The sequence below is a fragment of the Rosa chinensis genome, chromosome 1 (genome assembly GCF_002994745.2).
Source record: "Rosa chinensis cultivar Old Blush chromosome 1, RchiOBHm-V2, whole genome shotgun sequence".
Taxonomy (NCBI): Eukaryota; Viridiplantae; Streptophyta; class Magnoliopsida; order Rosales; family Rosaceae; genus Rosa; species Rosa chinensis.
In genome coordinates, this window is record NC_037088.1 from 55,061,970 (window position 1) to 55,084,540 (window position 22,571).

At 37.9% G+C, this 22,571-nt stretch overlaps 1 long non-coding RNA gene and 2 pseudogenes across 4 annotated transcripts; 1 reads left to right on the forward strand and 2 right to left on the reverse strand.

The window, feature by feature from the left end:
* Positions 1 to 4,576: 4,576 nt before the first annotated feature.
* Positions 4,577 to 9,781, reverse strand: LOC112182428 (annotated as a pseudogene).
* A 3,011-nt stretch (positions 9,782 to 12,792) lies between these two features.
* LOC112182431 lies at positions 12,793 to 21,094 on the reverse strand (annotated as a pseudogene).
* LOC112182433 lies at positions 13,341 to 19,033 on the forward strand. 4 transcript variants are annotated; one of them, XR_005810033.1, is made up of 5 exons: positions 13,341 to 13,664; positions 14,807 to 14,877; positions 16,121 to 16,858; positions 17,418 to 17,985; positions 18,897 to 19,033. It is a non-coding gene; the product is annotated as an uncharacterized LOC112182433 (long non-coding RNA). The 4 variants fall into 4 exon arrangements; XR_002929443.2 differs by having other exon boundaries at positions 13,342 to 13,664; positions 16,770 to 16,858; positions 18,897 to 19,031; XR_005810031.1 differs by lacking the exon at positions 18,897 to 19,033 and adding an exon at positions 18,876 to 18,890 and having other exon boundaries at positions 13,342 to 13,664; positions 16,770 to 16,858.
* Positions 21,095 to 22,571: the final 1,477 nt, after the last annotated feature.

Here is a 22,571-nt window from a genome sequence, read left to right on the forward strand (position 1 = left end):
AAGTGGAGAGGGCTTGATGCGATTGAGATAAGGCTTTGCTAAGAAAGGCTACGGGATGCTTGTTTTGGGTGAGCACAGCCCCAATGCCCATGCTACTCGCATCAGTTTCTACTGTGAACGGTTGAGTAAAATCTGGAAGAGCTAACACTGGAGCCGAGATTACCGCCGATTTGAGCTGTTGGAAGGAGTGCTCTGCCGCCGGTGACCAATTAAAGCTATCCCGACGTAACAGGTCTGTGAGAGGCCGAGCGATGATGCCGTAATCCTTAATAAAACGGCGGTAATAGCCGGAGAGTCCAAGGAAACCACGAAGAGATTTAACAGTAGTAGGCCTGGGCCATTCCTGTACCGCTTGGACTTTTGAAGGGTCCACTGAAACTCCTGCAGCAGAGACTAGATGGCCCAAATAATAGACACTGGATTGGGCAAAAGAGCACTTTGACAGCTTGACCTTGAGATTGTTAGCCCGAAGTAACTCGAAAACCATCTCAAGATGAGTGACATGAGAATGTAAGTCATTACTATAAATTAAAATATCATCGAAAAACACAAGTACGAACTTACGTAGCATAGGCTTGAACACTTGGTTCATCAAGGCTTGAAATGTCGAAGGTGCGTTGGTGAGGCCAAATGGCATCACAACGAATTCATAATGACCCTCATGAGTTCGAAAAGCCGTTTTGTGGATGTCCGCCGCTTTCATGCGGATTTGGTGGTAGCCGGAACGTAGGTCGAGCTTGGAAAAGAACTTTGCCCCATGTAATTCATCGAGAAGCTCATCGACTACGGGAATAGGAAATCTATCTTTCACGGTTACAGCATTGAGGTTGCGATAGTCAACGCAAAATCTCCAAGTGCCTTCCTTCTTTTTGACTAGGAGGACTGGTGAAGAATATGGGCTAGAACTTGGCCGGATTAGCCCATTAGCAAGCATCTCAGCGACTTGGGCTTCTAATTCCTCTTTCTGTGAGTGGGCGTACCGATAAGGTCGCACGTTCACTGGACCTGCTTGAGGAAGAAGTGTAATCTGATGGTCAATATCTCTAACAGGAGGAAGGCCCGCTGGTAGTTGAAACAAGTCCTGAAATCGGTCCAAAAGGAGCTGGACACAACTTGGTAATGGGTCATTGGGCTCGAGTTTGGGCTGCTCGATCAACTGTGTAACTGAGTCCAAATGGTCTGCTGGAAGGAGAGCTAGAAGTTCTTGATTGCTGGAGGCAGTTGGTGTCTGTGTAATCCCTCGTAGTGTATGCAGAGTGCCATTAGCTATAAAGATCATAACCTTTTCAGCGAAGTGCCAACCAATGAAGCCTAAACTATCTAGCCATTTTGCCCCCAATACCAAGTCACAACCGACTACCGGAAGAAGGAGGAAATCGCCGGCAAAAGTGTACGATTGTATCTGTACCTGCACGTTGTGTACTGTTCCAGCTGGGCGGAGATCATGGCCCGAGGCAGAGGTGAATTGGAGCGGGGAATCATGGTAGATTGGGAGACCTAACCGATGCGCAATTGCCGGGTTAAGGAAGTTGGAAGCAGAGCCGCAATCAATGAAAATCCGGATTGGGGTGTTGAGGATAAGGCCCTCCATACGCATCACTGCTCCAATGGTTGAGTCTGTGATAGCGTGAAGGGGAATGATGTCTTCCTGATCAGTGGAGGAGGTCTCTAAGGCTGTAACAGCATCAAAAAATTCCGGCGACTCATCGGCGAGGACTGGTAGCGGCGACTCCATGATGGCCAGAAACGGTTTCTTACAGACATGGCCCTTAGAATACGGCTCGTCACAGGTATAGCAGAGTCCTCGATCTCGTCGATCCCTTTGCTCAGCTGGGCTCCATTTTCGGAATGGACCAGCGGGTCTACCGGTCGATACAAAGTTGGTATTGGGTAGCTGTGGTGTGGAGATGGGACCATGGGTGGCAGAGGTAGCTGTGAAGGGATTGTGGTGTGGCCCACTGACTGGTTTGCCCATAGACCAAGTTTGGGGGCGGAAATTCCGGCTCGATGCGGCACGCAGGTCCTTGACCTTGGCCTCATAACGGCGTGCAAGGCGGTGGGCATGGGAAAGCGAGCGAGGTTCCATAGCCATGACATCGTGACGGATCTCGGATTTCAGGCCACCGAGAAAAATGTGGAGCAGGTGCTCGTCGGACCATTCCGGAGCTCGGCAGGAGAGTTTCGTGAACTCATTGATGAACTCATCCACCGAAGCTTCTTGTTGGAGGTGGGTGAGCTGGGATTTGAGATCGGTGGTGCTGCCTGCGCCAAAGTGTTCCAGGAAGGCCGGTAGGAACTGATCCCAGGTGGAGTAAGGGTGACGCTGCTCGAAAGCGTTCATCCAGACGGAAGCAACTGGCCCAAAGTGTGAGGATACTATGGCGACTCTTTCGTGCAGGGGAATTTTGTTGACACGTAAGTAACGCTCAGCCATGGCTATCCAGTCCATGGCATCAGCACCTGTGAAACGGGGTAGGTCAATTTTGGGTGGTTTGAAAATGTAGTCTGTATGTGGATGGGTTGTTTGTTGGGGAGTGTAAGGGGGTAAGGTGTGGTGGAGGATTTGAGGTGAGTGTGGGTCGGGGTGCACAGGGTTAGTGGTGCTAGTGATGGTGGAATAGGTGGCCGGGTTTGAGGGACCGGCGGTGTAACAGAACCCAGGAGGAGGTTGGGAGTGATGAATCTGTGGGTAGAAGTGAGGAGGGTATGGCCAAGAATATTGGGGCTGTGGTATAGGGGTCAGAGAAGATGGAGTGGGATGTGGGAGAGGTGTGAGAGTGGTGGTTGGTGGTAGAGTGGTGGTGGTGCCTATAGGCAACGGAGCCGAGCTAGATGCACCGCTTGCCGGAATAGAGATGGGGGAAGGTGAGTTCAGGGACCCAAAAGTAAGGTGTGGGGAGCTAGAAATAGAGCTAGCAGGAGGTTGTGGACGTTGAACCAAGGAGGCGACCACCGTGTTTTGCAAGGCTGCAAACTGGGCAGACATTCGATTTTGAAAGGTTTCGAAGGAGTGGTGAAGGTCCTCATTCTGATTTTGGAGGAAGTCTATGGTGTTTTGAAAGTTGAGGGCTTGGGTATCGGATGCGTTGGAGGACGAAGAGGGTTGAGCTAACGCGGGGGGTGGTGGGTTGACGAGGGCGGAGGAGAAGGGGACGGATGGGGTGGGATTTTGCAGGCCACGGGTCATGGCTTTGATACCAGATGATGGGATGCAATTTGCAGAAAGAACAAATGAACAGAGAAAATGAAAAGGAAAGGAAATTTAATATTACTTCATTTCTTCGATGCCAATGAAATGGCTTGGTCCACAGTACATAAGCAATTGAAATAACAAACAGACAAGATAGAGGTAGCTGTCATGATAAGGATTACAAAATATCAACTCTGGTGACTCATAAGCTGTGGTCCTGGGCAGGGTTATAAATGAGCCACGTTGCTCATGATAATGCCAAGGATGGGTTAATCTCATCATAAACCTTCATTGAAAAAGGAAAGAATGGAGGGAATAGTACTCACTTGCTGCCATAGATGCAAATTGCAAAAGGCTCTCTTTAAACATGAAGTAGAAACAGCAAGAAAGTGAAGTAACAATTGTTTATTATCATTCTATGAGGGATGGAAAGGAATCTTAACCAAACCGCATATTACAAAATTCAAACATCAAATCAACTCAAGCATCTAAGTAGTGGGATGAATTATTTGAAGAAAACAGTCCTCTTGGATCACACCACAAATCAATACCTCAATGCCATTCATAACCATACAAATGAATGCCAGGTGCTATGCATAATGTACCAACCGCTTTTGCAAATGTTGAAACATGTAGTCATGTACAATGATACCATACAAAAGAAGATTGAAGAAAGGGTTGGATGGTTACTATTAGCAACATTGTCCTTTGATCCAATTCTATACCAACAAGGCTGGCTTTCAGAATTCGGCACAGAATAAAAATCTCATGAGAAATTAGGTCGTTACAACGATAACGTTAAATTGTAAATATCACAATCGACAAGTAAAAGTATAAAATCAGTTCAAACCTTCCTTTGTTTTTCTCAATCCACAAGCAAATTCAGTCTGAGTTATGTTCATTTTCTCAACCATCAGTGCAACCCTAACGACACAACAATCAATTCTCATTTTACTCTTGACCAAATCGAGGCAGTCACACAATACAATCATATATGTAAGATTTTGAGAGGCCTCTTGGTCACCTAATGGCCAAGTATTTACTTCAAATTCGAGCACCAATTGCAGCGAGATGAAAATCTACTTCTTGAGAAGGGCAATAACCCATTTCAGCATGACATTGAAATTAGCAAGATTGCTGTGTTATACATCAAACACACCAGTTTGTGAGTCTGTGACTAATGTTATAAGATTGCATTAACCAAATTGCAGCTACGAGTTGGGGCTTTAGGATGAGAGAACAAGCTTACTTAGGAGGAGTTTACATTACAAACTACAAAGTCAATCCTCTTGAAATCTTAGAGACAATAGTTTATTGATACCAAATAATTAAGCTGCATAGCTATTGAGAATTATAAAACCTGAGATATGTATAAATGGTCAAAGTATATTCATCACCCTGTAAAAAGAAAAAATGAAGTATAATATGCCAAGCCTAAAGGAGCAAAAAATCTATGTGACATCATGCATTTGCAGTACTAGTATATCTTACACACAACACAACTGAACATTGTCATATCCTAACCATGTTTCTGCAAATGCTCAAGCAGAATAAAAAATGGTGTACATAAGCAACTTTTTTCCAGAGTTCAACTCTTTCACCTTTATTTACCAAATGAGAAGCTTGACGGACTTTTAACTACATGCTGAGCCTGAGAGGGGCGTGGAGCTGGAGGCTCATGAATTTGGCCTAATTCTCTAACTAGTTTGCCTAATTGTTCCTTTGTGACCCTTCAGTGTCCAAATGTTCCATTTCGACGGCGATTGATGCTTCAGGAGGTGGAAACAAGTCATCCTCATCGCTGCGGTTGTTGACATTGTCCAATAGATGAACTGGTGACATGCCATGTGTAGGAGTTCCAGGTCTAGTACTTGAGAATGGTGTGGTTCTTTCTGAATGCAGGCTGTGCTTTACTTTCTTTTTTGCTTTGTGATGCCAACTTTTCACTGCTTCTGCCACTCCCTCATTAAAAACAGTGGGTTTCATACTAGAACCCATCTATTTGGAAATAAAAAATAAAAAATTAGTCCATGTTAGATTAATGGAGGTTTACATATAGATATTCTAGTTGAAGTAAATTTCTTACCTGTGTCACTAAAGCATAGAGCGGCAGAGTCACATAACTACATAAAACTTGTATGATAACCCTGAGGAGATCAGAAAATATTAGTTTGGCATACAACAGAAAAAAATCTCTTTCCTCATTGTATCAGGAACCATAAAAGAAAGTGAAAGTTAAAACTTTAAACAACGATGATTCTAGCTTGTATGAGGTAAGGTATTATAAGTAGTAGTGTGTAAACCTCACCCCATTGAGATCCTGATGGCGATACTTTCAGGGTTTGGGGGGAAGCAAGAATGTATGCCAAACTCCCACTGAAGAATTACAAAAGTAATCAATCAGTATATGAAAACTAGAGAAATTAAGATCCCTCTGATTGGTATAAGTATACTTGGTTAACTTCTAAGAATATATACTTACTGCACTCCACGCAAAGAAGGCCAGCTGAAATGCATTCTGAAGAGGAAGAAAGCACAAATTGGCAGCTGGTGAGAATAAGTACAAATATCAAGTACTGTAAATATATTATACTAGCAAGTTGAACTACCTGGAACAAAACAAAGTGGATGAGGAAGAGCATCAAGCGGGGGCATCCAAACCAGAAGTAGTGATCACCAGGTTGAACAAGCGGGGCACCCATCACCACATCCCCTCTTTCCTGGATCCTCATCCCCATCTTGGTTATAATCACTTGTAGTTTAGTTCCCACCAAGAGGATTATCTGCAATATGTTTTTGTCTCACAACTCTTAATTATCTATGCTGATATAAGGTGGCCATAGTAAAAAGCAGCATGCCCTTGTACTGTCATAATACAATTGTATTGAACTTACAAATAAGGAGATAAATGGCAGCCAGAGATAAGAATACCATCCTATTCAAAAGACAAAACAGTTCTTCATCAGTGAAGGTGAGATCAAGCAGTAACATAATACTTTATCGAGGTATATATATCGACATTTAGAGATAAGGAGTTCATCTGTGTGCTTACCATATGCACTAGACAACAGGAACAACACTGCAGAGAACCATATAATTGGACTGCATATACCAATGAAGTGAAGTTAAGGTTGTAGCACAATTATCTAACCAAAGAGCCTTAAAAATTTGATGCCTAAAATCACCAACCTGATCTCAACAATAACTAAGAAGTCATCTTCAAGAGATCTACTTATGTACTTCCGAAAATCAAAGGTCGTTTCACTCCCAGGTGCTAAATGTGCCTGAAATCACAAAGCATAGAATTTGAGATTCAGTGTGACCTCAGGCCTCATATAGGTATGAGAATGAGTTTTTAACTGTTTCACTTACCATGATAAAGCCATGCCTCAGAGTCAGGTAATCAGTCTTAGTAACTGACCTGAAGAACTGTCTGAAGAAGCACACCTGATAAGAAAAGGAGAATACCCTTAAAACTTGTTCAATTCAATGTCATAGCTCTTGGACACTTCATGCACTACTGAGTTGATTCTTTGTAAAATCCAACAATTTCAATTAGAAATTCCTATTAACAATGCAATATAGCTATTTCATAGTAGTGAGTTACGAACAATCCAAAGGAAAACTGGTGACTGGCTCCAGAAGTTCAAATGCCTTCTACCGAATGATGTATCCCTCGCATACCTAAATCTTTCTGGATCTGCAATACAAATACTGTATAAGGTATAATCCAAGAGTTCTAGTGATTAAGAAAGCTTAAAATTCATCAACCGGTGTCTGAGATGACATTACAGATTCCAAAAAGGAAAAATGAATAGTCCACAGAAGATTAATTTGTAGGAACACTTGATATATATGTTAAGAAAGTCAACCTGTAGATTAACTAATTGATTTGCATACTTAAATAAGTCATGTTGAAAAAATGGATGCATTTAGCTTTTAAGTGAAGAGATTGAACCAATTTACCAGTACTGAACTGGTATTCAACTGTTTTTGTCTCATTCTCCCAATACTTCCATATTCTCATCTGTAATCCAGAAAGAAAGAAAAAACAAAAACAATGAATTGTTACGAGAGAGAGAGATAGATAGATTTCAGAATCGCATTTGCCGCTTTACCTTGTGTCTTCCCAAAGCCAAGGTTGTGATGCAATAGAGTACATGAAAAACTGCTAGCACAAAGATAAACACATGGAGCTGGTGAATCCCATATGAAGATATAAAGGCAACTTTACCCTACAGAAATAAAGAGTCAATTTAGATTGTTATCCAATTTCAATACACATATTCTTACATCAAATATAGAACACACTTCTTCACATTCCCATGATTAAGATTCATGAACACAGGAAAATAGCCAGAGTAGGGTATCAATGATGGAAACAGCATAACAAAAGAACCGTCTTTCCCTTACTTTCTCCATGCACTTATCAGTTCCTTTTGCGGCTAATTTGCGCCGGAAACTGAAGACAGAATCTGAGTATTCATGAAGTTTTCTACCCTTACTATCTGAAGTGTCATCATTGCAAGGATTCCAAGTGGCTCCAACACTCTTCGGTATACATATACCAGCGATTGGTTCTTGTAGAACTGTTAGGAGCAAGGACAGGAATCCCAACAGCATAAGCTCTTCAAACAATTCACATAGAACAAACAAATTAACGGTTAGGACTTTGAAGAACAGACATAACTAGTTCGTATTTGGAAAAAATAAAAAATTAAATGTTCCCACAAGATGCGACACCTGATTTGAGCTTCTCAAGAGCTTCATAGAGAGCACGCTTGTGTCTACTTTTAAACCACTGAAATTTTTTCCATTGCAATGTCATTTCCAATGAACAATTAACTTGGAAGATTATAATTATCAAAAACCAATTGATCAAGCATTTTATTCTTACCTTTCCTATGAAGTTTAGGACATGCTCAATGAAAATTGATATTACAAGCAACACAAAACAGACCACAGCAACTGCCCATGTTGGTGTTTCCTTTAATGTAAGCTCTTCATGTTTTTTACATTGACAGTCCATTACTCAAAAGAACTCACAAGAAAACAATAAGAACTTATGTCTGTATACAAACCATTCTGTGTTTATGTCTGTTATTTATAAGGGAAATTGATTTCTCCTCACATATGGAGTTAAAGAGGTACTGGACAAGAAATTCAAGACGTTCGGAAGAGCTGTTGTCAAAGATTTTCAATAGGTGAGTTTTTTCCATTAGATTTTCTAGGAATTGGGTGTAAAATGAAATGCCCGTTAAATTTTCCAACAGAAGATGCAAACTACTCACTATTCAAATGGACTCCTTAGACTTCTTCTCAACCCAGGAATCTGGCTAGAGTTTGGTACACGTTATTATGACCTTTCTAAACATTCTGCCCCAAATTGACCGCAACTTTGGTCACGTACACATCAAGCTTTTGTCTCTAATACCAAATGCCCCGAATGAAATTCCATGGACTAGTTCATTGTGAAATGAGCCTCTGTTATAATCCCATGTGCACGTTCTGAGATGTTGTTTTGTTTTGTTCTTATGAGAGATTATTCATAGCACCGCCGTGCACTTATATAGACTCTTCAACCACTGGCTTTTTATCTTCTGTTGTGATAAGTGGTGATCAGGAAAAATAAAAAACTTGGATGAATGGATAGATTATGTATTAAGAACTTGCATCTAGTCTTATAAAGAAGCTAATTTGCTGGGATGAATGCATCTTTAATTTGGAACCAACTGCTGCTTAGTTCTTAGGTTATGTTCAATTTAAAGAAGGTAAATCGAGTACTTCTACTCGCTCACCGTCCGCCAAGTCCATACTTCCCACAGATGATATTCGAAATCGAATAGGAATAGTCTGTGAGCGAATTTCTTAGAAGCTACAAAGAAAAGTCAGCAGACAAGGACAGAAGCTTTTACCATTATTTCTTTTTAACTAGGATAAAATATTTAATTATTGCCAACTAAAATAAAATATTAGATTTCGATTTTTAAAAAATTACTCAAATTGTCATAATTTAAATATGACAAATATAAGTCAACTAGTAAGATCAACGTCATTTTTAAATACTTTAATTGTAGATCTTTTTTATTGGTCTCATTATTATTGCAATTTTCATTAAATTCATCATGATTGCTAGAATTATGGATTTTTTTTTACATAACTTTCTGAATTCAAAGGTTATATAGATTTAAGTGAATGTGATATTAACCACTAGGGCTGGGCTTTTTGACCCGAAAACCCGAAAAACCGGCCTGGACCGGCCCGGACCGCCGGGTTCGGGCAGGGCTTTAAGGAAAAAAAACACAAAAATTTGAGGCCCGGACCGTTTAAGAATAAAACGGGCCGGTCCCGGGCTTGAGAATACACCACCATGAAAGCCCGGATAAAAGCCCGAATACGTTATATATGTCATTATGCCACATGCCTTTCTCTTATAGGCTCCACGTTGAGCCTTCTTTCAATTAATAAATATTTTTTTATATTTTTTTTTAGTCTTCCTCCTTCTCTCTCCACGTTCCCTCTTTTCCTCCCCCTCTCTCCACACGTCCTCTCCTTCAATTAATAAATATATTTTTATTAGTCTCCTCCTTCTCTCTCCACGTTGGGCCCTTCTCTCTTTTCCTCCTCTCTCCACACGTTTTCTCCTCCAGATTTTCTTCCTTCTTTCTTCTTCTCTTCAATTCTTCTCTTCCCAGATATACCCACCTCCGGCAACCCACATATATCAACACCATCATGACCCACTTATTCTCCCTCTCGCTTCCTCAGCCCCGTCTCCTTCAACGAGGTTCGTCAACTATGCCTTTCTCCAGAGCACGGCTAGTCGGCTACTGTTGCCACTACAGCAACAACCTCAACCAGTCGACCTCCTCAAATTCCTCCATCTAAACCACGACGAATGTGTTTTTGGCCGGATTTCTTCGTCAAATTCCTCGATCTCCTCAAATTCTTCAAGTTCCTTCATCGGTTGATCTGTTTCTAACCGGATCGGTGGTGGATCTTCACCGGATTTTTCAAATCTTGAGATGGTGCAAAAGGCCCGAAAACCAGAGAAACCCGGCCTGGAAAACATCGGTCCAGGCTCTCTCTGGTCCCGACTGCCAGAAAACTTCATCTGAGACCGACCCGAAAACTTCGGGCTCGGTCCCGGGCTCAGCATATTGACCCTCGGGCTGGGACCGTGCCCAGGCCTATTAACCACTGCAAGTGGCCTAGTGGTTCTTGCCTAGTTGAGTGTGTTCCCTAACTAGGTTCGAACCCCGAAGCTGTCAAACCTAACTTATGTGATAATTTAAACTTTCTATTTTAAAGGTAACTTTCTATTTTACTTGCAACCTAACCTAAAGGTAAAGGTTTAAAGTTTTTAACCCAACTAATAGATTGTCTTTTTTTTAATGACAATTAACCTAAAGATAGACACATATATTTAGCTAACTTGACTTCTAGGAATTTTCATATCAACCTATTTATTAGAATCATTTTTCACATCAACCTCTTTCTTAAGTATTCTATCATTGGTAGTTGACCATACCTATATAATAAGGTATTTGATCATCGGAACACTTCTTCTAATTAATTTGATTTCAAGTATGTATTTGATATATAGGAGGTTTCTTTTTGTTTCTTTTGTATGAGACCTCTATATTAGAATTTTTTTTTTTTTTTGATATCATACCTCTTTGTTAGATTTTCTACTATATTATACCTATGATCGTAGAAGATTGGACCCTTTTTTAGCTTGAAGGTTTATGGTATTCAAGCCTCACTTACATATAATTATTTAGTAGGTAAATTAGAAATGTAGTAGTTGAAAGTGAAAAGTTATCATGGGATTAATATGACAATATACCTAAAAAGAAGAAGAAAGTAATCCAAGAACAAGATACATACCTTACAATTAGAAATTTTCGAGAATGTAGAGGGGCACCAAATGTGAGCCTAGGAGTGAAAATACAATAACAAAAGCTTTTTTTTTCCCATTTCTTGACCCCATCTCCAATCCTTTTCTTTTCTTTGATAACATTTCTTTAGTTGTCCCTCAGAAACACAAGTGAGAAGTACCATAACTGCTTACCCCCCACACTTTCTTCAAGTAAGAAAAATATGTTCTCCCAGTGTTTGAATCAAAATCTCTTTCCATCTTTTGAAACAATAATTGATCCCATCAAGAAAAAGAAAATTGAAACTCTATTCGAAAAGAAAATACCTACATTTAAGGAAAGAAGAACTAAAATTTGTGCTGGAAATGAGTCATTGTAATGAGCATATATTCTCAAAAAAAAAAAAAAAACATTTTAATGAGCATATATAGAAATATATACTCAAGTCAGTAATCACAATATAAAGTAAAGAAGAAATTAAGGGTGTAATTGATTATGATAAAGTCAAAATGGATTTATTTTTTAGCTTAATATTTCAAATTCAAATGGATGATAAGATTAAGGAAGATACTTAATTAAACTCTTCATAATCAGAATGACATATTAGATATATTAAAAAAATGATGAAAACTATTAATCATAGACATATACTCTATAGGGAATGTTTGCTTATGTAGACTGGGTGCCATTAAAACCCTTCAAGCACCAATGAGGATGCAATTTCGTCTTAAGGACATAGAACCAAGTTCTAGACTCGACCATATTGTTAAAAGTTTTTCTAACTTTTATCGTTTTGTATTGTTTAGGTCTATCCATTCTATTTGGTATATAATCTGCACAAATGATTTCTTGATTTTCCTTTTAATATAGCAATTAGACAACATATTTACCAACATCTTCAGCCTAACCCTTGATCAAAAATGACTGCTACAGTCACATTTCATAGGAATCTGACAATTCTAGCACTAATTCATATACAAGAAAAGAAGCTAGAAGACGATGACTTGAGTCATAGAATGGACCACCTAGTGTATCATACTTACCAAACTATTGTTGCGATGGAAAGATAGAAAGAGTATAGTTCAAAAATTGAAGCAGAATTGAACTTGTCTATTTATGTAATACTTGAAGATAGAGTCCCTGTGAAGGTGGCTTTGATTCATTTGCGCAATTCACTTGGGACAGTGATCAGAAAGAAGGGAAAAGATCGAGTTGATGAAAAACTAATGACTTATTCAAGGCCAGAATTGGAACTCGATCTTCCAGGTAAACCTAAGACTTCCTACAATCTTATAGTCTAAGCAAGTTGCATAAACTTCAGCCTGCAGTGATTGCTATAATTATCAAAAATTAAACCACCCTCAAAAGCCAGAAAAGTAGAAAACTAAATTTGAATCAAGTTAAAGGGTAAAGAAAGAGGAGGAGGAGCAAACATGCTCAAACATATAAATTAAGTTGAGAGCTTTAAAAACATACACCGCATTGTCAAAAGGAAAAGGCAGTCTATAATAGTAAAGTTAGAAACATGTAGTGGCCAGTGATCTTTGAAACAAAAGTAAATCCATATCTTTGTACAAAACTTAGCTAAAATAAAGAAGTATATGCAAAAAAGAAGGCTTTTGAGACCTCCAATTCCCATGCATATAACACTGAAAAAGAAACAGGATAATCCCATCTTTTAATAGCACCTACAGAACAAGATAAAAGAGTTTCTTTCTTCAACTAGTAAAGCTGTTATCTTCTGTGATGCCACCATCTCCACCTGCAAAAAAAAAAAAAAGAAGCAAAATTAAATAAATGGCCCCCATAAGAAAAGCAGTGATTAATGAGAGGCAGAGAGATTGAAAGCTTTATACTGGGCCTGCATATAGATCTACAACTGTCATGACAAACACTTAAGACCAGACTCTTGCCAAGGTTTCACGGTTAATTTCCAGACCTTTACTAAAGGCTCTTTAAGAAACTGCCTTTGTATTAATACTGTTCATACCATATGCATAATGGGCACAAACACCGGAATCACATGGCCAAATAAATAGCCACCGGAAGAGGCTTGGGTCCTAGCTCTACAAGACAGTCCCAAAGCCTAATGCATACATAAGCCTCACATTCCCAGCTTTAATAGGCCACACTTAGGCCCACATTATCTTCTATAATCTAAAGGGCGTGGACTGTTCATTAGAGCCCGAAGTAAATGACGCTTTTGCCCTTAATTTTTTCTTAAGTTACATCCCTGCCATTCGGTCTGTTATAAACACCCGCCGACAGTAGAATGCTAGAACTCCAGAAGGTTCAGGTGTTTTTGGGTCTCATCAACTTGACAGTGGAGCAGATATTTAGCAACTGGAGGGATACGCGGCAAGGAATATTGATTTCTGTGGCAAAGGGATTGATTTCCGTCTCAAATCAATATTCCGTCTCTAACCTGCATTTGATCACTCAGCACGAGGTTATTGAGCTTCCTCGAAGAGAGACAAAGCTCAAGCTTTCTGGAGATCGGAGGCAAATCCCTAAAGCATAGAGTCGTTGCCTAGTCAATCCAATTGAATCCGATCATTTCAAGCTAGGATTCCAAAGTTTGAACATTTAATCCGGTAATTCTCTCACCTAATGATTGCATCCGACTCTGAATATTGTCTCGATTCGATTCGAGTTCCTCTGGGCTCGGTTATTCTGGGTTTTGTTTAAAGTTGTGGTCTTTGGAGGAAATTGGGGGTTTCGAATTTCTGAAATATTGTCTCGATTCGATTTTTTCTGGGCTCGGTAATTGTGGGTTTTGTTTAAAGTTGTGGTCTTTGGATGGGAATTGGGGGTTTCGGATTTCTGGGTTTTTTCCACTGTTTTGTTTGGTGAAATTGGGTTTTGTGTTTGGTTTGTTTGATCCTCGATTGTGAAATTGGGTTTTGTGTTTGGTTTGTTTGATCCGTGGGTGCTTGGTAGGGTAGTGGCTCTTGCTTGCATTCATCGTTTTACACCCCTTTTCTTTCTGGATTTCTATGTGTTGGTTGAAAAGAGACATTAGGTTGTTGAGTTGAGTTGTTTTGTTCTGTATCGTTATGGAAGTTTGTTAAATTAAGGCTGTTCAATTACGATGGGTATTTTTATTGGATTATACTTTTTTCTATTTATTTTATTTTATTTTATTTTATTTATGAGACATTAGATAGTGGCTTCCTTGATTGGATGAATTTTTGTATGTCGTCCTTGATTTGATATGATTATACTTGAAGTGCTGGTGTGAAATTGGAATGTCTGCTGCTGCTATCTGTTTTTCTTTGATTTGTTTTTTATTGGTCTGTGTTGATTTTGGAGTTTTTGCTCGAGGTAACTTTTCTTTGCTGTTTTCTTTGTTTACTGTTCTTAACAAGTTTGATTAGTGTCTTTTGGTGGTGAGTTTTTTTTTTCCCCTCTTTTTTTGAAAGTGAGCTGTTGGAGTTTGGTTTTCTTAGAGAGGTTTTGGGTTTGGTTTCATAATTATCGTGCTCTGAACCATATTTAATAGTGGATTCTGAGTAAGTGGGGTTCAATGAGATGTGATCTTCAAACAGCTAAAGCATTAAGAGTAATCTTAAATAGTATAAGTGAAAATTGGCTGTCAGCTTTATTTAAAACAACAGAGAGAACAATTTTTGTTTTATGGGAATTTGTGACCAAAGACAATGTTGGGAATTTCTGATGTTAGAACTAATTTTTTTTTCTTATCTCTAAATAACTTTTGATTTTCCATAATTTGCAGTCTTTGTAAAGTCTGAGGCATTCAAATAGAAAAGGGAAGAAGGGAAATCAGTTTCATCTCGAATTTCATAGGTGAGACTTCAATCTTTTATTCTGTGCCTTTTCTCATTTAAGTATATTTCTCGCTCTCAAATACGATCAAGTAGCTGGTCCTGTGTTAAGTTGATTGAGTATTCTGTGCCTTTTCTCATTTAAGTATATTTCTCGCTCTCAAATACGATCAAGTAGCTGGTCCTGTGTTAAGTTGATTGAGTATTCTGTGCCTTTTCTCATTTAAGTATATTTCTCGCTTTCAAATACGATCAAGTAGCTGGTCCTGTGTTAAGTTGATTGAGTATTCTGTGCCTTTTCTCATTTAAGTATATTTCTCGCTTTCAAATAGGACAAGTGGAAGTTATTTGTGAATTTGTGAGAATGTGATTTGAAATTCTTTCTGGGTGCTGTATTTGATGGGTGAAGGATTGGAATAGTTGATGATAAGGAATGAGGTTTTGAATCATTTTGTGATTGCAGTTGATGAGCCACGGCATCCTCTTTTTTTTTTTTTTTTCCCCGGCTCTCTCTTTGCGCTTCTTTTCCTTAATCATCACTCCTTGATATTGATCGTTGAAATTAATCTAAGTTTTGTTTCGATGAATTTTTTTTATTTTTTTTATTCGTGTTATTTCTGGGAATTATTGAAGAAGTAGGGATTTTGACCTTCTTGGCTTATTTTTGAGGATCGATGACTTTTTAGGGGCAGTTGCTGCAAGTAGTCCTAACTTTATTACTGGAATCCTCTGATAAGTGCTATGTTTTGTAGAATTCTGTAACTGCTGCAATTAAGTTACCTTCTCAGCTTGGTTCTTTTATTTGTATTAACATTTGGTTGATGCCTCATCATGTGCACTTTTGTATACAGTTAACATACATGTCCCTTAGTAGTGTCATTGATGCCTTTTTGTTAATCTTCCGCAATATTCTTAATTTCAAAGCTTAATTCTATACATGAACTTCAGTAGTTCACTGTTGTTCCCTTCTATTGCATTATTCTTTTGCTGATATTGATATGAGTTACAGATTCATACGTAGTGTTTAACTTTCAAATGAATCTCTGGGATATTTATAGTCAGTGAATGCTGTTCTGTTGGGTTTGTATTACCTAAATAGTGAAGTGATGCATAATAATGGATTTGATATCATTTAATTGTATCCTTTATTATGTATCATTTCACTATTTAGATAATCAATTTCCAGTTTCCAATTGGTTTCCTCCTCTTAGTAAAGTTTTGGATATTGAGTATGAATTTTCCTTGCTCTCGATTTTTGTTTGCAGATTTTGAAGAAATTTTATAAGCAGTGTGATCCTGGTCAGTGGTCACTATTTCAGTCTCCTTTTCTAAATTTTATTCCCTGCTGAATTACTATTTGTTGCTGCACCCTTTTTGTATAGATAGAACTGCAGCAAACAATGTTTTTGGAGAGACTCATGACCAACTTTTGATACGCTAACACCTTTTGTATATATACACCTGGAACAACTATTTTTTAGAAAATGTTCCATTCAGCAATTGTAACCAAGTTGACCTTAAACTAAGATAGCCTATTTTTTGAAAACTACTATAATGGAAAATGTTGCCAGTAGAAACTTTAATTCATCTTTTGTTTTAGATGATCTGCAGTGATGATATTGTACTATTTTGTCATATTGTACAATTTTGTCTGAGATCCTTGATTTATAATGTAGCAATGGTCTCAAGACAATTGAAAACAATTTTGTCGTCCTTTTAAGTTTAGTTCTATTACATCTAATTCATTGATAATGTTACATCCCGCAGCAAAGCGCGGGGATTACTTCCAGCGTCTTCTTAGTAATCTCATATTCTGCCTCTTATTTGATCATGTCTTCTATTTTATTCTTATTCTGCCTATTAATCTTATTTGATTGTATATATGTATATAATACGTCCTGTGTTTTAATTTAGAATTTCCAGATTTGCATTTGGAATCAAGGAGAGGGAGCCAATTGTAGTTTGAAACATTAGATGCAGCAAGGTCAGAGAAGAAACTAAAGGTAAGTATTTAATTTTAGTTGCAACTTAACCTATTGTATATACTGTCCTTCTGAATTATTTATGTTAGGAGTTAAATATTGGCGAAAGGAGTAAGGAATCAGTAGTTGAGCTAACATGAGTTTCATTATTTTGATTTATGTTTCGCAAATTGAGATATTGAAATGAATTTGCTTCTTCTTCTTATTTAATTATGATACTAATTCCCCTTGCACTGTTCAATGATTTAAGTAAGCTAACTCTATTGCATTTATATTGAACAATTTAAACCCCTGCTCCATTTTCATACTAGAAAATGAATGCTTATCTTGAACCTGGAATCTGAAATCAATAGGAACATTATTGCGTTTTTATGCAATAGGAACATTAGCATAATAGTTTTAAGTATAGCGACAAGGTGGTCACCATATATTATATCTTCCCCCATTTTTTATCTGCAGTGCCTATATATTTACTCTTATGACAGGTTAGATCAGAAATTAGTATTGTAACAATTGACTACTTTAAGTTGTTGATAAGAGTGTGTGTGTGTGTGTTTTTTTTTTTTTTTTGGAACCGCAGTGATCTGTGTACAGCAACTACTCCATAAGAAGACATTGCTTTGTTGGATGCAAAGTCCTTTCAAAAGGTTTGTTCTGCTTCAAGTTGTCAACAACCAAGTGAATCATGTAATTTTCTCTCCTGTAATTTTTTTCCCCCCTCCTTCCTTTGTTGGTTTATGCAATCTGGTCTTTGTACATTAGTAGATAGGATAATTGTACAAATACTTCTGATGCATGACTTACTTCATACATACTTCTGATGCTTGGAATCGAAAAGGGATACCACATTGTTTGGTCTTTATTGCGTGTATTGATTTTATCTATTATTTTTGAATTGAATTTTACAATAGACCAACTTTTTTAGACCCACTACTATGATAAGATCATCTTTTGTTTTAGATGATCAACAGTAATGAAAACAATTCTATCATTTATATCCTTTCCTTTTTAAGTTTAGGGAGTAAGAAAAAACATTATGGTTACGATTCACATCCCGCGGCAAAGCGCGGGCATTGTTGCTAGTGGGAAACAAAAGGGTGACAAGCCCAAACCTACACTATATATACCTGCATCTCCACTCATTCAAGGTAAGCCCCTATTCTTCACTCACTCCTACCTTATCTACATTCTTACATGTAGCTGACTTAGGCATCGGTGGGTCAAAGGTCGGTAACCCTAGTCTTCCCTTTGGTCTCTGTTTATAGTTGACAGGGAAGATAATGGCTCTCACGGTGATCCTTGGTTCCCCCCGGAACCAGACCGGAACATTGACGCTAGAAGGAGGGTTCGAACCTCCCACCTTGTGGTTAACCACAGCCACAAAACCTAGTAATTTGAAAAAGAAAAATTATTCAGGTTTTGATCATCTACTGCTTAGGTCCAAAACCTAGTAGCATTAGACATTCATCTAGTTATCATTCCAACAACTACTCTAAACTCATAATGTCTAACCCTAATCTTAACTACGTACATCATTTTAAACACTATCTACCACCTCGATCAGACAAGTATGATGAATTATGAGTTGAGTGCAGGGATTAAGTAGTCTTAATTCACCAGTAAATCAGTAATCCCAAAAAAATAAAAAAACACCGAATTGAGATAAAGCATGAATTAATGAGAGGCATAGAATTTGAAAGATTTAACTGAGGCCTGCATACGCATATCTACAAGTGGCATGGCTAACACTTTATAGACAAATCTCATACCAAGATTCAGAATCACCAGACCATTTTCAGGACAACTTTGATGATCAATTTTATTTCTCTTAACTGAAGTGAAAAAGGATTAGCATGGACTGTACTTAGTGTTGGGTTTTGGGAAAGATTAGCATGGGATTTAGGAACACAAACACATAATGTTTACATAAAACATCAGAAATATCCTATTTCATGCCTTCAGACCTAGTTGTTAACTTGTAATTATGACTCTCATTAAGTTAGGTGCAGATAGTATAAGTACTCTATTAACTCACCAGTGGTAATTCCATCTGGGTCAGACTGTAGGCATCCGGTTCTGGCCATAGGGGTAACCGGTTTCAGCTCTTTTTGTGTTTTGGAAAGCACAGCATTCAATGGAATATATTCCAATGAGGACAACATGTTGAGAACAGAGAGCTTGTGCCAGTCCCTTTTGATATTTTCAAGCACTCCTACCTTGCATGAATCACACTCGTAGCATAACAAATTCGGGGCATTGTTCCACCGGTAGCAATCTGGGTCTTGACTCACTGTTGTTGCCATGTTGTAGTTGCATCTGTTGGTGGCTTGCAACAACCAAACTACAACCAAAGTATGCACTTAATAGTTGATCAAATCTACTTCTATGGTTAATACATGAGGAGGCATGCTTCACTAACTATTCTATATATATACATATCAATCATCAAGGGTTGAAAAAAAATGATCAAGTTGGAATGATATGCTAGCTGATGAGTTATGTCTTTCTTTTGATATGCTTATGAGTTATATTGTGCTTATTTCCAAATTACCGCGTTCATTTCCAAACTTAAGTAGTCTTATTTTTTTTTTTTTCAAACAAATGAAACAAACATGAGCGAAACCAAAAGAAACAAATCTTGCAAATAATGTAGAGAAAATAGGAATAGGAAGAAAAATTGAATAGAAAAGAGTCCCAGACATACAAGACCATGGCCTTATATTTGAATAGCAAGTCAATCACCAAACAAAAGTTCCAGATACCATATGTGCATTAATAAATGATGTACATACCTGTATTGGAGACATATCCCTCAAGATAATCGAGAGGAGTCCAAAGAAGAAGGTTTGCACATGTCTTAGACCCCAAAATACAACTCCTAATGTTGCTCCAGTAGTAGGGGTCCTTAATCCTCTTCCTCTACCATGGTGAGTAATCCTCAAGATGGTATTACTTATATGCCCTACCAGGCACATCAACTCCAGCACCTTGACTTGTAACCACAAACCCAAACACAGTCAACCCCATCAGGGTTGCAATAAGGAAAAGCATGACTACTAAGTACACCCAAAGCGGCCAAGCAACATTGAAACAAGCACCAATGAACCCAGCCAGAGATATGATTAGCACAACAAAGCCAATCACTAAGAGTGGGGTTTGGAGGAAGCTTTCACATGTTGTACTGCTCCTTGCCATCCATAGACAACCACCAATAATAGGTATTGATGCTTATAGAGTGAAGGGGTTCAAGAACCCAATCACTGTGTTGCTCAACCTATACATTTTGATTAGCTACCTCCCTCCCTCTCCCTCCCTCTCCCCTCGTGGTTTGTGTAGTGTGTACTCTCTTATATATATTCAGGTTCCTTTTCTCTTTAAATGGGTGGCATTGCTTCCTAAAACTACAGAATTTGATATGATTACACAATTACAATAAAGAAACACTCCTTTGAAAAGCCTAGACAACCACCCAAGTTGTAAGACAAGTAGTTCCTAACAACAATCTATAACCAAGTTCATATAAGAGGAAACAAATCAACAGGAAACCACTGCAAACCAGTTCAAGATTACAACCAAAACTATCACAGCCAATAACAAATGAAACTTTTAAGCATCAAAATCACCAGGAAATATCAAAATCAAAGAACCAAAAAGAAAAGAAAAGAGATTGAGAGAAAGCATAGTATACCATTAGAGACATCAACTCCTTCTGAAGCCTACAAGATTGAAACAAACCACATCAGTATAAAGACTTCAACTTTTTGGTGATCCAAACAAAAAAGCACCAACCTTTGAGAAACGGAGGAGGAGTCGACCGGAATTGGAGAAGCCAACGGCTTTTTCTGAGAGGTATTGCGCTGGCTACGCTGCGGCGGCGCCGACGAGTTGTCCGCCGTCTGATTGGGACGGACCTCCATGATCAATCCTCGGCTCTCTGATCAACTTCCGGTTTAACGGTTTCTGGGGGTGGTTGTAAGGAGTCGCTGTCTTCTTCTTCTTCTTGTTGGGTTCTATTGTTTACTCGAATTTTCTCAACGTGACTATAATGGAGGGAGCCACTGTCTTTTGGTGTTTTCTTACTCAAAATCTTATGTAACATGATGGGTAAATAATAGCCCCATTATAACTCAATAATTTGCACTAAATTATTGGATAATTTGCACTAGATTATTGGTTTTTTGAGGTGGGGATTTCAAGTTTTCAACCCATTATCTTAAGTGAAGCAATAACACACATTATGGTAAGATAGAGAGTCATTATCTAATGATAGTAAGAGATAATGTCTAACAAGACTCGTCTTTTTTAGTTAATCAAGTAAAAAGTAGTCTAAAACGGTTAGATTATAATGAAAAAAATATATATATACCCATTTGAATGTCAATGACTCCAAATTTGATCTTGTTACATATGAGTCCGGACGCAAAAGGATACATCTAGACAACTGACCTACAAACATCATTGAAGTTTTAGATTGAGTTTGATCTTGTTCCAAAACATATGAGCCGTTAATATTTATAAAAAGTGAGAACATCCGTTATTAAATAGATAAATATTAATTAATGATATTATACAACTCTGGTGCATTGTTCTTCCCCCATCTTATTTGGAATGTGAATCATGTTAGACCTTTGTGATCTCAGTTGTACATAAAAAAATTATTATGGAAAGATATACACAAGCATCACACTCAAATAATGAGGAAATAATAGAAACCATTTTATTAAAGTGTACAGTGAGAGCAATCAATATGATCCCTAATTGAAATTGGGCAAACATGGATTGTAAACCTTCATTGAAAAAGGAAAGAATGGAGGGAATAGTACTCACTTGCTGCCATAGATACAAATTGCAAAAGGCTCTCTTTAAACATGAAGTAGAAACAGCAAGAAAGTGAAGTAACAATTGTTTATTATTATTCTATGGGGGATAGAAAGCAATCTTAACCAAACCGCATATTACAAAATTCAAACATCAAGGCTTAGTTTGATATTGCTGTGAGAATACTCAGTTTTAAAAAAACTTAATTGTGAGAATAATCAGCGGTTCATAAACTCAATTAAGTGTTTGGTAAATTATATTGTTAAAATTAATCTAACTATGAAAAGCAATGTCAAGTGTTTGTTAAAGTTTAAACAAAAATACTTTAACAAAGTACAATGACTAAAATGGATATGGACTTTTTAGAAAATAGAATCAATCCTCCATTTTCAACACAACTTTGAACATACATTTTACCAAGTGCAGGATTCTTCTTCACAGTTCAAAAAATTCATTTACTCTTGTTCTTTTATATTTTTTTGGAATCAACGGAGGGTGTTGTAGAGAGTTCTCTTACGCATAACTTATTTTTCTTTAGAACCATATGAGGGTATGGAATTAGAATCAGAGGAAGATACTGCAAAGATATTTTTGATGTCTATGAGAACTTCAGCAGCAACGAAATTGACCCACTGCTTTTAGCACGAATTTGAACAGAATTTTGACATGATTGCATTATATGAAATCGACCCACTGCTTTTAGCACAAACAAGAATACCATAAATGCAGAAAAAAATAGAATTTTGGAAATTAAGATATACATATAGTCGTATATCCCAGAAACCCAGAAAACAAATTATGCCTAAAGTGATTGGATCATGGCAATGGGGAAGTCGGGAAGAACAAACATTGAGAAGAAAGAAGGGACTGCAGGGAAGTTGGATTAACAAAGTCAAATTCAAAACTAATTAACTGA